The 15,513-nt window shown below is 37.4% G+C and overlaps 1 protein-coding gene and 1 pseudogene across 2 annotated transcripts in view; both read left to right on the top strand.

Moving 5' to 3' along the window:
• The window catches only part of ABCD3 (ATP binding cassette subfamily D member 3), a 76,906-nt gene that overhangs the window by 14,232 nt on the left and 47,161 nt on the right, over nt 1–15,513 (top strand). The window lies entirely within an intron of this gene.
• Nucleotides 6,686–7,977, top strand: LOC123824008 (annotated as a pseudogene).

Below are 15,513 nucleotides of genomic sequence, written 5' to 3'. Positions count from 1 at the left end.
TGATTGGAACATTTAATCCATTTACATTTAAGGTTATTATTGATAGGTACTTATTCATTGTCTTTTATGTACGTGTGTTCCTCTCTCTCTCTCTCTTTTCCTTCCCTTCTTTAAAGCAGTCCCTTTAGAATTTCTTGCAGAGCTGGTTTGGTGGAGGCGTATTCTTTTAGACTTCTTTTGTCTGGGAAGCTTCTTATTTGGCCTTCTATCTTGATTGAGAGCCTTGCTGGGTAAAGTAGCCTTGGTTGCAGACCTCTGGTTCTCATTACTTGGACTATTTCTTGCCATTCTCTTCTGGCTTGGAGTGTTTCCATTGAGAAGTCAGCTGTTAGCCTTATTGGGGCTCCCTTGTGTGTTACTTCCTGTTTCTCCCTTCCTGTCTTTAATATTCTCTTTGTCTTGAAATTTTGCCATTTTAATTATGATGTGTCTTGAGGTGGGCCTCTTTGGGTTCCTCTTGATTGGGACTCTCTGTGTTTCCTGGATTTGTGTGACTTTTTCTCTCATCAAATTAGGGAAGTTTTCCTTCATTACTTTTTCAACTAGGTTTTCGATCCCTTGCTCTTCTTCTCCTTCTGGTATCCCTATTATACGGATATTATTATGTTTCATATTGTCTTGCATTTCTCTTAATCCCTTTTCATTCCTTCTGAGCCTCTTTTCCTTTTCTTGCTCTTTCTGGGTGTTGTTTTCTACTTTGTCCTCTAGCTCGCTAATCCGATCTTTTGCTTCATCAATCCTGCTTTTCTTTCCTTCTACTGTGTTCCTCAGTTGAGAAATGGCATTCTTCATTTCCTCTTGGCCCTTGTTGAGAGTTTCTATTTCCTTTTTCATGTTTATATAGTTTGCAGTGAGATCGTTGTAGCTTCCCTCTAGTTTCTGGTGGCTCATTGTGAGTTCATTGAGCTTCCTGATAATCATTGTTTTGAACTCACTATCTGATATTTGAGTTGCCTGTATTTCCATTAGCATTTTTTCTGAGGCTTCCTTCTTTCCCTTCAATTGGGGATTGTTTCTTTGTTTTCTCATTGTTCGTGGGATTCTTCTTGTTAGCCTCTGTTTCTTAAATTGATCTGTTCTGGTTCCCTGTGAACCTATTATGGTGTGAACCTCTGTGGTAGAATACCTGTGAGATTCAGTGGTGCAGTCTCCTTCATGTATCCTGGTGTTCAGAACTTCCCCCTACTCTTTTTTGTGATCAGTTGGAGAAGTAAGGCAAAATGGTTTAAGACAGCAAGACAGTATTCTATGATATTTACATTAGCAGCCAATAGAGAAGAGATGGGATATGCTTTGGCTACTTATAGTGTTAATCGTTATTTTTCACCCCACTATCCATGTTTTAGAAAGGATGGAAAGAAGGTAAGACTGTTATTGGGGATGAAAGGATTGTTAGTTGGATTTAGAAAGCTGTGAGGCTGTGGGAGGTCAGATTCTGAGGTAGGGTTGGAATAAAGATTAGTAAATAGTAGTAGTGTGTAAAAGAATAGAGACAACCCCCACAATAATATAGTTCAGGAAATTGCGAAGTGCACTGAGATCAGGTAGGGGTGTTGAGTAGTATTTACGATTGTATGAACTAGATCTTATTTACAGTAATATTAAAGTGACAATCTTGTGGCAGAATCGATGAGATCTAGATAACAAGAATAAGGAGTATAGAACCTTGAGAGGTGTACTAATGGAACACAGATGAAGGATAGTAAATTATCAACACATTGTGACTGAGATAACAGGGGGAACCTATCAAATGACAGTATAACCAGCCAAGCAAAGAAGATTATACAGAAAGAAAAAGAATACCAAAATACTATTAAAATAAAAAAATGTTGGAAAAGTGAGAAAAAGATAATACAAATTTGCAGTAACTTGCAAGCTCAAAAAAAGGGGGGGAAAAGCAGAAGATGTAGTGCAGGAGAGATAAATTTGGAAGGAATAATATTAGGATGAATGGGAAACATAAGAGATTGAGAGAGATAAAAATAGCAAGAATTGAAAAATAAAAAGTCACTTAAAACACAAGATAAAATCAGTCAACCAACAACAGCCAAAAAACAAAACAAAAGAAAACAAAGTGAAACAAAACAACCTCTTGTTGGTTACTAACTGGCCAGACCAGTTTTTCTGGTCTTGCTGGCTTCAGCAGGCTGAGGGGCGTTTGAAATGCGTGTCACTCTTCCCAGTCAAATGTCAGTAAGTCTCTCAGGTACTATCCCCAGGGCCAGCAGGGCGCTCTCCCTAGGGCCAATCTGACTTTCCCCTACAGGACCCTGGGCGCTCCCGAGCTCGCTGGTGTATCCTGGTGCTCACTGCCGCAGTCTCCCGGATTCCGGGGGCCCTGCATGGCTCCTGCGTCCTTTTGGTTTCACAATGCAAGCTCCGTGGATCGCAAGGAGTCGTGCCCTTCCCCCAAATTCCACCTCGGTGGGCGCTATGTTCTCAGGAAGCACCCACGACTTTCCTGGATTCATGGTGCAATCTCTGGAGATCGTAAAAGGGTGTGCCCATCCACCAAATTTTTGAGTTTTGGGCTCTAGGAACCCACCGAGCGCTGCATCCCTTCCAGGTTCACAGCGCGAGAGTCAGGATTCCCGAGTTGCTTCCCGAGAGTCTGGAGCCTGTGGTGCTTCCACAGTTCAGCACCGCAGGCTCCAGAAACCTGAGAACGCCTGCGCCCTTTCCTTGATGGGGCTGCGAGGTCTGGGTTTTCCACTGATCCACACTCCTACCGGGCTGAGGGTGGGCTGAGGGTGCGGGCGCACTTCCAGGCCGCCCCTGGTCGTGCCAGCTGGAGGCACTCACTTCTCCCAGGGCTATGGGTGGGTGCTCGCAGCCCCTGGGCGATTGTCTCCCAGTTCAACTGCCCTCTCTGTGCCTTCAAGCCACAAGGTCTCCCCTGGTGTTGTTCAACCCCTGTAGTCCGGGGAAGGAGCAGTGACTCTACTCTCCCGGGTGCCGTGAGGCAGACCCAGGAGCACCATGACTGCGGCCTGGGGACTGCCACCCCCCTGGTCCCCGTGCTGATCCCTGGGTCCCTGTTGTCCTGAAGCAGTCTCCTTACCGTCTGGTTTTTCAATGATCGCTATAATTTTTGATGTCCTGTTTTCAAAAATGTTTCGGTAACCTAGGCCACTTGCTCTGTTCCTCCACTGATCCGCGGGTTTTTCTCTTCTTCACAGAAGCCGAGAATCACACTGTCTGGAGCAAAGCTGCCATCTTTCACCCCAGGACTAATTTATTTTAAAATTAAATACTTTCATACTTCACTTTTAAAAATTAAATATTTTTGCTTTATCAAAATAAGCACACACTGAAAAATTTGAATACTAGAAAAAAGAAGGGACAAAACACCTGTATTGTTACATGTATTGTGATTATTGTCATATTTCATCGATTCTAAAATGCCCTTCTTCACATTTAAATATATATTTTTTCACATTTCAGCTTCTCTGAAATTAGGATGTAATTTACAGCCAATTAATATGGCATTACCATATTGTTGTATTTCCTTTTTACAAGGCATGTTTTAAGCTTGCTTTTAAAGATACTACATGACAATTTACATCAGTCTTCTCACTCCAAGATTCAGTGTTATTGTCATTCTTCAGTACCTCTTGAAAGTGAACTTAAGTTCCTGGAAAAGAAGAAATTGAGGTAGAATCAGGTTTTTCCTCATTCCAGAGCAAGGATTGGAAGAAGTAGGTTGGCCTGGGAATCAATGAACCGCTCAAGAAAGGAACCCAGAGATCATGCTGTAACTCAAAAAACATTGAGTGCCCCTTTGTGTGTCATATGATGGGTTTTCCAGTGTTTAGTTTAGGGATGAAAAAAACTATTCTTAAGAACTGTGGGGTATAATACCTCAGTTCAACATTTAGTGCTATGTGCTGAGGACACAGTGATGAATAAAATAAGTCTCTTTCCTAGATGGATTGTACAGTGGGAGAAGACAGAACTGTTTCATGCTAATTTTATATTGGACACTTGGGAAGATTAAAGCTTAAACAATTTTTTTGTACTTGAGAAACTCACAGACTATTGAAAGAAAGATTCCTATGTTTTAACATTTCACACCAAATTTCTGGTTTTAAAAAAACCTGGTAATATTTTATTCACAATATTGTTCTCCATTGACTTATGAGTATAGTTTTGTTGCATCAAGAAATTAGATTTAAGGTGTTTTCAACTATAGTATTAATTTGCTTCCTCTCCAATAATATCCAATTATCCCATGTTTTACATAAATATCAGATACTTTCCAGTTTCACAATTGATGGGTTAATATATTTCTATATGTGTTTTATCACTGGTTCAGCAAAATAGCTACTTTTTCTCCCTCCACTGGAGAAAATATCAATGTGGGGGGGGCAACATTTATCCATTATCTTCTGTTGAATGTTTGTTGTATGTCAGTAGGCAAGGCATTGAGATACCAAATTGAATGAACATTGTTTCCAACTCAAGTCTGTGGGAATACATAGAAAATGTGTGCAACTCAGTGTGACTAGATCTGTGTGGTAGGAAGAAAAATCTGTGTGAGGGAGCACTGAATAGGGAATGTTTAATGTTTAATTCTTCAGGTTGTTACCTGAAGAATTTTCACATCTGCATTTGTCCTTAAGAGAGGGGTGTGTGTGTGTATGTGTGTGTGTGTGTGTGTGTGTGTGTGTAGTGTTGTGGTATAGGGTAAAAGGCATTCTAGGTAGGGAAAGCAGCATGAGCAAAGACGTTGAGTTGCGGGAGTTGTGATTTGAGAAGGGACTACAAGGATAGGAAGCTGGACACAATACTATTAACTGTTTATTGAGCACTTATTCTTTTTAAGGCATTATTCTACATAGTTTACATTTATTCCTCAAGACAGTTTTTGAGATAGTTGTTTTATAATCTTCATTTTACCAGTGAGGAATCAGAAAGATAAAAAATGGTACCCAATTCTAAGACTTCTTGAATTTGAAATAGCCATGTAGAAGGTAAAAGACAGAATAAAGCATTTTTGTCAAATCCTTCAGATAGACTTACATTCAAAAGAACAGTCAAAAATTATTCAGGGGTTAGAAAAGTCTTATATTAAATTCAGAGTGAAGTTAATTGTTAAAACTTTATTGTGGTAAATTAATATTAAAATATGTAGTCATGTTGTAATACTGTAAGATTTTTTAAAGCTTTTTATTGTATATTATACCACAAATACAGAAAAATAAATAAAACTTAAATAATTTAATGACTTTTTTTAACTTTATTTTGAAGGTTTCAGTGTACTTTATTTCTTCAGTCATGCCGTGTACTAATGGGTACACAGTGCTTTCACTTGTTTTTTTATGTTTCAAATGTATTTTAATGACTTTTTTTAAACAAAACAAATACACTTATAACTACTGCTCAGGTCAAGAAATCTTTGCCATCTACTCTAAAAGCCTTCCATATGCCTCTTCCTGATCATAGCTCCTTCTCCCCTAGTAGTAACTGCTATCCTGACTTCTAGAGTAATTGCATCTTTTTAGTTTTTTAAATTTTACCATCCAAATGTGCATTCTTAAACACTGTAATTTAATTGTGCCTGTGTTTTTGTTTTAAATCTCAATCTTCATGTCCCAATGCCAGCTCTTCCCCGCTCTGCCTCCGTTTTACATTTTATTTGTTGAAGCAACAAATAAAATAGGTATTTTGACCTATACAGATTCCATAATCTGGATTATGCTATTTGCATAATTTTTCTTCATTCTTTGTATTTCCTGTAAATTGATAGCTGGATCTAAAAGCTTCATCAAGTTAATACTTTATTTTTGGTTTTTGGACAAGAATGCTTCCCAGGTGCTGATGTGGTCTGACTTCCCTCAGGAGATGGATAGTGTCTGGTTGTTTGTCTTTTTGTGATTTTAGCAGCCACTGATGTTTGATGCCTAGATCAATGAATTTATTAGAGATTACAGAATGGAGATATTTGAATGCTGTTATTTTTTATTTATAAGGTGGAATGAGTCCATAAAAAAACATTTCATCTACTCTTTGGTTACCCAGTGGTACAATTCATTTAGAAAAGGAAGGGTGGACATTTGGTTCTTTACCAGTTTTTAAAATAATACATTAGGCCCTGACTGCTGTGGCTTAATTAGTTGGGCGTCATCCCCAAAGCAAAAGGTCACTTCCTGGTCAGGGCACATGCCTTTGTTGCAGATTCGCTCCTGGTCCAGTGTGCAGGAGAGGGAAATGATTAGTGTTTCTTCTTTCCCTCTCTCCCTTCCCCTCCCTCTAAAGAAAAATAAATAAATAAATAAATATTTAAAAAACAATACATTAGTTCCTCTGGTAGTGACCAGTGAGTTTTTCATAAGTATCATTATGAACCAAGTAAATAAGTATTTAATGCTCACTATTTTATAGATGCATGGGAGGAACCCTATTTTATGCATGCAGTTGACTCTTATAAATAAAATATAAAGAAGTACCTTAGTAATCACTCTTGCATTGGTATTCTATATAAATTTTAGGACTAGCATGTTGAGATTTTGATGAGGGTTGCTTCTAATCTATAGATTAATTTCTAATATTGTTTATATTGCCCTCTTGCTTTTTAAATCTTGATCAATCTTGCCATGAGTTTATAAAGTGTAATTTTTTTAAAAATCCAGCTTTTAGCACCTGCTACCTGAGTCTCAGCTTCTCATCTTCCTCCCTGAACAACATGTGCTTCAGCACACGCTCTAGCTTCTCCACAAGCTACTGGACCCTGGGCTCTGTGCAGTCACCCAGCTACCGGGTCCGGCTGGCCAGCAGCATGGCCAGCATCTATGCAGGTGCCAGGGGCTCAGGCTTCTGGATCTCAGTGTTCCGCTCCACCAGCATGCGTGGCAGCTGGGTATCCAGGGGCCTAGCTGCAGGGTTGGCCGGGGGTCTGGTGGGCATAGGGGGCATCCAGAGCGAGAAGGAGACTATGTAATGCCTGAATGACCGCCTGGCCTCTTACCTGGACAGGGTGAGAAGCCTGGAGGCTGATAATCAGAGACTGGAGATCAAAATCTGGGAACACTTAGAGAAGAAGGGACCCCAGGTCAGAGATTGGGGGCATTATTTCAAGACCATCATTGAGGACCTGAGGGCTCAGATCTTTGCAAATTACGTGGACAGTGCCCGCGTTGTTCTGCAGATTGACCGTGCTTGTCTTGCTGCTGATGACTTCAGAGTCAAGTATGAGATGGAGCTGGCCATTCACCAATCTGTGGAGAATGACAATGGGCTCCAAAAGGTCATTGATGACCCCAATATCACTTGGCTGCAGCTGGAGATAGAGATTGAGACTCTCAAGGAGGATCTGCTCTTCATGAAGAAGAACCACAAGGAGGAAGTAAATAGTCTACAAAACCAGATGGCCAGTTCTGGGTTGACTGTGAAGTTGGATGCCCCCAAATCTCAGGACCTTGGCAAAATCATGGCAGATATCCGGGGCCAGTATGACGAGCTGGCTTGGAAGAAGAGAGGAGCTAGACAAGTACTGTTCCCATTAGACTGAAGAGAACACCACATTGGTCACCTCGCAGACTGCTGAGATAAACGCTGCTGAGACGACACTAATGGAGCTGATACATATGGTCCAGTCATTGGAGACTGACCTGGACTCAGTGAAGAATTTGAAGGTCAGTTTAGAGAACAACCTGAGGGAGTTGAAGGTGCGCTATGCCATGCAGATGGAACAACTCAATGGGATCCTGCTGCACCTGGAGTCAGAGCTAGCCCAGACCTGGGTAGAGGGCCAGCACCAGGCCCAGAAGTATGAGGCTCTGCTGAACATCAAGGTCAAGCTGGAGGCTGAGATTGCCACCTACCGCAGCCTACTGGAAGAAGGGGAGGACTTCAATCTTGTTGATGCCCCATACAAGAGCCCCTCCTTACAGACCATCCAAAAAGACCACAACCCACAGGATTGTGGACGGCAGAGTGGTGTCTGAGGTCAACGACACCAAAGTTTTAAGGCATTAAAGGCAGCAGAAGTGGGGCATCCCGTAGCAGGGCAGAAGGCTAATAAAAAGTTCATTGAAAGATTTAAAAAATAATCCAGCTTTTAGTTTTTCTTTACCTCTATTAAGTGTATGTCTTTTATTATTTGCTTTTACCTCTGTTCTTTTATTCTTTATACTTCATTTAACTTTGTTTTTCTAATGTTCTGTAATAGATAACAGATTTTCAGCCTTCTTTTCTAATGTATGAATTGCAGGTTTTAAAGTTCCCTCTAGGCACTGCTTTAATTACATCCCTTGGGTTTTTTGATATGTAAACTTTATCATTTTACAAACATAACATTTGATATAAATATCATTCATTCCAACATATATTTTGATTTCTTTGACCCATGCCTTGTCACAAATATATCTCTTTATGTCAGTTATCTACAGTTGGGTAACAAACCACCCAAATACTTAACACAGCTATTACCCTCCTTAATTCTGTGAGTGGCTGGGCAGTTTCTCTGCTGGTTTTGTCTGGGTTTGTTTATGAGGTGCATTTAGCTAGAGGATTGGTTCATATCTGGTGGTTGGTGCTGGCTGGTGACTGGGGTTCCTTGGTTCTATGTACGTGACTTTTTATCCAGCAGACTAGACCAATCTCTCACATGGTATTCTCAGGCCAGCATTCTAAGAGGAGAAGGGGAAAGCAGAAACCCTTTTACTACATTATGTTGAATTAGAACAAGTCACAAGCCTGGCCCAGATTCAAGAATGGGAAAATAGATTCCTCTTTTTTAGGAGCAGCACAAACAATTTGTTTCTGTATTTAATCTACCACAATTTCCAAAAGTTGGGAAATTTTTCTTGTACTATTTTCTTTTTGTTGTTATGGAGTCTACTAGAGTTGATTATGGTCTGGACATTTTATTTAAAATTGCTTGTAGGGATGATTTTGAGGCTTATAGTAAATATACTTTCTGTTTAAGAGGAGGGTTTTTATTAAGTTGCCTGGAAGCCGTATCAGCCAGGAAACTACTTAAACCAAGTTCCTGAAGAGCACGTTGTAACAGTTTTAGTGTAGCATCTTAATAACCAGATACAAGACTCACATTTCAGATTTCATATTTTTGTTTCTCAAAGGAGTTATATCAAATGTCTCTTTCAAATCAACATGTTTGCTCTTGAACTTTATATTCAAAATTGTGTCTTCTCACACTTAAAATTTATTTTACTAGAATGTGAAAAGTAACACTTTTGTAATAAGACCATTAAAAAATCCCTTGAATGCTTCTTGTACTGTTATTCTTTGTTAAGGTTATTGGACTCACTGTCCTCTGGTCACTCAGGGTGATTCTATTTGTGAGACCTTAGGAAAATGACCTTTGCCTTTCAGGGCATCAGTTTCAGCATCAGCTGAAGGTTTCTTTCTTTCTTTTCTTTTTTACTCTATTTTATTGATTATGCTATTATAGTCATCCCAGTTTTTTCCTTTTGTCCCCATCCACCCAGGACACCCCATTCCCTCCAGCAATCTTCCCCTTAAGTTCATGTCCGTGGGTCATACATATAAGTTCTTTGGCTACTCCATGTCCTATACTATTTTTTTAAACAGGTTTTATGTAATTTTTAGAGGTGGGGGAAGGGAGGGAAACATCAATCTGTTGCCTCTTGCATGCCCCCAGTGGGGTCAAGCTTTGGTTTGCAACCATGACAGTGACAGAGCAACAGTAAAGTACCATTTTAATTGTCACAGAGTGGTAAAAGAATAGAATTTATGTGTAGATTATGAGTTCAGGCCAAGAGAAGGCCTTGTAAGAAGTCACAGTACACTCTGAACATGGTATTTCATGGAAGCTTGAAGAGTGAAAATTGATGGGAGAGCTGACTGATCATGTAGCCCTTTGGGAGTGTGTATATGTATGTTTATACTTGTGTAAACTGTGTATGTGTGGCTGGGTGTATGTATGTAATGTGTATGTGTGTATGTGTCAAACATAAAAGTAAATACTTAGTTTTATGAGCAAATTGTATTACATAGATCCCCATTTGTTTCTATAAATATCAACTTTGAACATTTACTAGCAGTTAAGTGCTGTCAGTTTTCTTTTTTCTTTTTTTTTTTTTAAGATTTTATTTATTTTTAGAGAGGGAAGGGAGGGGGGAGAGAGAGAGAGAGAGAGAGAGAGAGAGAGAGAGAGAGAGAGAAACATCAATGTGCGGTTGCTGGGGTTTATGGCCTGCAACCCAGGTATGTACCCTGGCTGGGAATCGAACCTGGGACACTTTGGTTCCCAGCCCGCGCTCAATCCACTGAGCTACGCCAGCCAGGGCCGTGCTGTCAGTTTTCATTGAATATTTTAATATTTAGGATTTTGTTTTGGGATATATTAATAAATTTAATTATCCCATCAACATTAATAAATCAGTGATTTAAAACCAGTTTATTATTTATTAAAAAATGAAGATTATAAAAAAACTTGGACATCAGCTGCAATATGCAATACATAATTCTTTCTTTTACCCTAGCATTGGTGATTAGTTGTAGCAGTGTTACCTCACGTATCACTTTAAATGAACGTTGATTCCATTTTTATTGGCTTTATAATTTTTGCCTGTTTTTAAATGATAAATTTTATTTTACTATATAGAAGAGCTATAAACAAAAGTTATGTAGTCTTAATTGTATGCTTGTATTGGGTTGGCCAAAAGGGCCATTGTGTTTTCTTTATAGTGGCTCTAGGGGCACTTAGTTGTTTTTAACTTCATTAAAACAATTTTGTTAGATCGTATTATGACAGCTGTCATATCAGCGTCATTTTAAAGAAAACATCAAAATTGGTGAATTTTTGTGCAGCCATTTTAATACTGAAGATGAAAGAAAATATTCAATATTTTCATTGTTTATGCTTTATTATTTTAAGAAAGGTGAAAACTCAACTGAAATATAATAACAGTTTGTGCAGTATATGGAGAAGGTGCTGTGCTGTGACTGATTGAACATGTGAAAAGTGGTTTGTGAAGTTTCTTGGTACTGTTGACATTTGGCAAATTACTTCTTCGCTGTGGGGCTGTCTTATGCATTGGAAGATGTTTAGCAGTACCCCTGGCCTCTACCCACTAGAAGCCAATGGTGGAAGATAGCTGATATACTCAAAATATCCAACTCAATAAAGTTATTGGTGAAAATAAAAAATGTCTTTTATTTTACAGAAAAAAACATATGGACTTTTTGGCCAAATCAATACATATTTAAGAAAGCACCAGTTTAATTTAAGGCAATGCTAGGGTCTGCGGGAATTTTTTTCCTTCAGAAGAGGTTCATGCATTACCCTAAGTCTGGGACACATTGCCTAGAAAAATGAACTGAGAAAAGCATTGAGCTTAGAGTTACTGTGTGGGTAACTAAATTTTGATTAAAATTTTCAGAATTTTGTTCTTTTTTTAGTCTGAAAACTCTAAAAAATTCTGTATTTTAATCATTGGCAATTTCTCTTTTTAATCTCATGTTTTATCTCTACCCATCTGTAGGGGAAGTTCTTGCTTATTAATTTTACATGTTTTGTTGCTATTATTAAGGAACAGTAAACTCCATCTCCTTCTCCCTCATGCCTCCAACAATAAACAATAAACAACACACAATTCTATTAGGAAAAAGCATCTCCTAAGTTTTGGTTAAAATGGTTTTTATGTCTTTATTGAAGCACTATTATGGTACAATAAACTGATTGTACTTAAAGTGTACAACTTGAATTTTGACATGTAAACACCTGTGTAACCATCACTGTAATTAAAATAACAAACATTTCCATCACTCCAGAGATCCCACATGCCCCTTTGTAGTCAGTCCCCTCCCTGCCATCAGCTGGAGCAATCACTGATCTGCTTTCTATAGCTACAGGTTAGTTTGGGCTGCTCTAGATTTCTATGTGAGAGGAATTATACTCTATATACCTTTTTGCCTAGCTCCTTTCAGTCAGCATAATGATTTTGAGATTCATCCATGTTGTGCATAACAATAGTTTGATTTTAACCCATTTTCCATTTGCCCAGAGAAGACTCACCGGCAGCCCTTGAGGCTGCAGCTTTTACCCTGAGATAATTTGTGGATTACAGTCCTAATCCATGAAATATCTTGCTTTTATTATTATTTTTGTATCACTCTAATATATCAATAGTCTTTGGAGACAAATCTTTGTGCAGGATTACTAAGATTTTCTCCTAGAAATTTCAGTTTTCTGGTATTTAGGTTTGCGTTGCATTTCAGATTGATTTTTGTATATGGTGAGCAGTAAGGGCTTTTTTTGTTTTTTTTTTTGCTTATGGATATTCAGTTGACCAGTAACATTTGTTAAAAAGATTATCCTTTCCCCATTGAATTGCCTTGGCACCTTGTCCTAAATCAATTGGCCATACGTATGTGTGTCTACTTCTGGACTTTTCTGTCTCTTTGATCTATATTTATACTTCAGTATCAAAGTCTTTATTACTATAGCTTTATGGTAAGCCTTAAAATCAGGTACAATTCCTGCAGCTTTGCTCTTTTTCAAAATTTATTGGTATTCTAGGTCCTTTGCATCCATACACAGATTTTAGAATCATCTTGTCATTCTCTACAAAAAACAAAACAAAAACAAAAAAAACTAATAGACTTTTGATTGGGATTGCATTAAATTTCTAAATAAATTTGGGGAGAATTGACATACTAACAATATTGAGTCTTCTGATCCATGAGCAGGCTGTATCTGTCTAATCTTTAATTTCTCTGCATTGTGTTTTAGTTTTCAACATGCAGATCTTGCACATCTTTTTTTCCTCTAAATTTATCCCTAAATATTTAATATTTGGGGGGCTTTTGTAAATGTGTGCTTAAAACTTCAATTTGTAATTGTTCTTTTCTCATACGTAGAAATTCAATTAGTATTTATGTGTAGATGGTATATCCTAGAACCTGGTTGAACTCACTTAGCTTTTTTTGTGGATTCCTTAGGATTTTCTGTGTAGATGTTTATAAAGTCTGCAATAAATATGGTTTTACTTCTTCCTTTCAATTCTGTATGACTTTTATTTCTTTTACTTACCTGATTGCACTCTGTGTCCTCCAGTAACAATATTGGATAGAGGTGTTGAGAGTTGACATCGTTGTCGTGTTCCAGATCTCACAGTCTCAGTCTTCAAATTAATGGTATGGTAGTGATAGGTTTTTGTTGGTGTCCTTTAACAGCTTGAGGAAGTTTCTTTTCATTCCTAATTTGGTGAGAGTTTTTATGATGAATAGGTGCTAGATTTTTGTCAAAGGCCTTTTGTGTATCTATTGATGTGATTGTGTTTTTTCTTTTTTAGGCTGTTAATATGATGAGTTACCTTGATTTTTTTCAAATGTGAACCTGACTTCCCATATCTTGGATAAAACCCTTCTATGCATTTTATAAATAGTTGGTTATTGGTCTTTTCTTTTTTTTGTAATGTCTTTGCCAAAGAAAAATGAGAAGTTCTCACAAAGCAGTTCTTGCCACATACCAAAGTACAGAGGTTATCTGGAGGGAAGCAAGCACTTGGCGATTATTTGACTTGTGAACTGAACTCCTGCCACTTTTTTTATGGAACATCACTTTTACTTGAAAGAATGACTGAATAACTGGTTATTCAGCCTTGAATATTGCAGACATTTTCTGCAAGGCCTTCAAGCAAAAACATTTGGCAGTGTTTGTTGCTAATGTTACAGTTTAAATTTCCAGATTAAAATTTGGAAGTCTCTGCTGCTGTGAGCTGGATAGCTTCCCAGTGCTTAAGACTTTTCTGGTGAGATTGGTGGCAATATTAACATGTAATTTTGCAAAATACTGTATAATAAAATATATTACATTAGGAAGGTCTACTACATAACTTGTTGAACCAGTATTTCCAACTGACCAATGAATGATGTTACCAAATTTTACATGGGTATGAGATCCAGTGAAAGTGTAACATAGACCAATGGATTTAATTGTATCAGAGCACAAAAGTTCATTGATAATGGTTTCAGACTGCATTGAAACATTTTAGTGTCACAGAAAAATGTCCATAATTATTAAAATACTCCTGTTTTACAATACCTACTTGTATTGCAATAGCTAGAAAGAATGCAGAATCAGATATGAGAATCCATTTGTCTTCTATTAAGCCAGATATTAATGAGATTTGCCAAAATATAAAACAATGCTACTTTTCTTATCTAGTTGTTTTGTTTGGAAAAATATAGCTATTTTTATAAAAATTTATTTAATGTATCAGTTATCTAATTTCTTTAAATGAACAAATAAATACTTTTAAAAAATACTGAGGTTGAATTTCCATGTGATGAATATCCATAGATGTGATACAAATAAAAGCTTTTTAGAATCTTGAGACCATGGGGTTTAAAAGATGCTGATCTAGAATAGTGCTTAGCATATAGTAAGCAATTAGTAAACATTTGAATGATTCTTGACCATATCACATTTATAATTTACCTATCTTTTCAAGAGCACATGTATTTGATGTATATCTTGTCTATGTATCTTTTTTTCATACTTTAACAACCAGGTTTTTCCATATCTTGTGTTGGTACTGTGATTCTCTTTTCCTTGCCTTTGCTCAGGCAGGACTGTTCGGCAGGGAAAGTCATCAATTCAGGGACTGCCATTATATTTTGGAAAATCTGGTGATTTGCTGAACAAGAAGAAAATAGATTAGCAGTACCTGACTGAACATACATTGCATTTGGTATAGACTGGTTATATAAATGGTCATATTTCACATAGTCACAAAATTAGGTTTTAAAATTGTTTCAGTTGGTTATACCACGAAGTATAACAAGGCAACTGATATTTAGTGATTGTTACAGATATTACAGGTACCTTGTCATTAATATGCATATCAATAATGTATTTCAAATATGTCGAATCTATTTAGTTGATAAATCAATCTTTTTGCTAGTCAAAAGGAACATATAAACGTAGAAGACATTTGTTTGTTGTAGAGTCTTTTTAGTTTCACAGGATAAAAATCAAGAAAAGTATTGAATTTTTGTTAGACTTGAATCTGCCTGGCAGTAGGTCATGTTTCTGCAATTAAATTAATTTCTCTCTAGTCTTTAGCATGGCATTTCAAGTGAAAAAAATATATAACCCATTAAATGGGATTGTAGTATACTGCTCTGATATATCCTAGGCAACAGGTATCTTCAAAATTGAGACCATCTGTGGAAAACATTTAAAGAATTCCTTAAAAAGAGGATTTTAGAAAGCCTTATAAAAGGGGGCTCATAATTAACTGGGCGTGTGTGAACATACACGTACATGAAAAGCATTTTCTGAAACAGTTTTACAATCTCATAAAAATTAAAAACCTGATAATCCTGTAATACAAATGAGATTGAAAACAACGATAAACCTAAGTACTTTTTAAAGTAAGAGCATCTACTCTTATTGTAGTTAAATTTGGCTTTCTAGCCTTATTCAGTGACGTAGTGTCTTATTACTGAAAATGTTTATTCTACAGATTCTTGGAGCTCAACTAGATGTTGAACAAAGAGGGTTGAGTAATATGTGAT

Source organism: Phyllostomus hastatus, unplaced genomic scaffold, assembly GCF_019186645.2.
Source record: "Phyllostomus hastatus isolate PE091 unplaced genomic scaffold, TTU_PhHast_1.1 phas_contig_524, whole genome shotgun sequence".
Taxonomy (NCBI): domain Eukaryota; kingdom Metazoa; phylum Chordata; class Mammalia; order Chiroptera; family Phyllostomidae; genus Phyllostomus; species Phyllostomus hastatus.
The sequence above is the reverse complement of the archived record's forward strand: the minus strand, read 5'-3'. Positions and strand labels throughout refer to the sequence as shown.